At 43.1% G+C, this 902-nt stretch overlaps 1 protein-coding gene across 1 annotated transcript in view; it reads left to right on the forward strand.

Moving 5' to 3' along the window:
* The window catches only part of UBXN2B (UBX domain protein 2B), a 47,607-nt gene that overhangs the window by 13,398 nt on the left and 33,307 nt on the right, over positions 1-902 (forward strand). The window lies entirely within an intron of this gene.

Genomic DNA, 902 nt, shown 5'->3' on the forward strand with positions numbered 1-902 from the left:
TTTAAAAAAAGTTTATATCAAGGAAATAGCTCACAATTTTAGAGTCCCAGGTCCTCAGTAAAAGAAGAGAGAGCAAGTATTTCCTGTGTGTTCATTATTTTGTGAGCAGGTCACACCCCAAGGATTTCAATTGATTGGCTGCTCATGGCCAATCATCATAGAGTTAATTATGTTGTATTAGATTTCACCAGGGCAATAAGCACATCTAAACTGCCAAAAAACCCAGTCAAGTGGACACAAACCCATAACTATCATACTAACCCTTTCACAAAGAATTCTGTTCTTTTCAATTTACACCATGTCAAAATGGCACTGTAGGCATTCTCAGAGAATTCAGATTGTGTTTCTTTTCAATGTTCTTTGAGTTTGGGGAACAGAAAGAATTTGGAAGGGGCAAAATCAGGGTTGTTGTGTGTATGGGCTAAGATATACCAACAGAATTCTCATAGGAGAGCCATTGATATCCTTCAAGAATGAGCTGGTGCACTGGAGTGGCTAGAAGAACAGAAGATACTTCTTAACGGAAAGACCGACAGGAAAAATACAAAACAATAACAGCAGCCCTACTGATTACTACAAGAATAAGCAAGGTGCTCTCACACGAGACACCAAAACAAGCGGTCGGGCCCCCTCAGGGAAAACCCCCTTACAAGACTAGGACTTGAGGGGAATACACTAGCAGACATGTGCTCTGATTGGTGACCACGTTGGTCACCAATAAGGGGAAGTAAGGGAAAAACAGCAATGAAGCTGTGAGCTAAGTCCAACCATGTTCAATAGACTCCTGTGAACCCGGCTAGAGACCTGGTTTGCCAGCAGTGTGGCAAGACATGGGGACTCCTGGGCCCAGAGTCAGTGACATAGCCACAGAGGAATAGAGTGGAGAGTGAAGCATCCAGCTG

Source organism: Chrysochloris asiatica, unplaced genomic scaffold (genome assembly GCF_000296735.1).
Source record: "Chrysochloris asiatica unplaced genomic scaffold, ChrAsi1.0 scaffold00437, whole genome shotgun sequence".
NCBI classification, from domain to species: Eukaryota; Metazoa; Chordata; class Mammalia; order Afrosoricida; family Chrysochloridae; genus Chrysochloris; species Chrysochloris asiatica.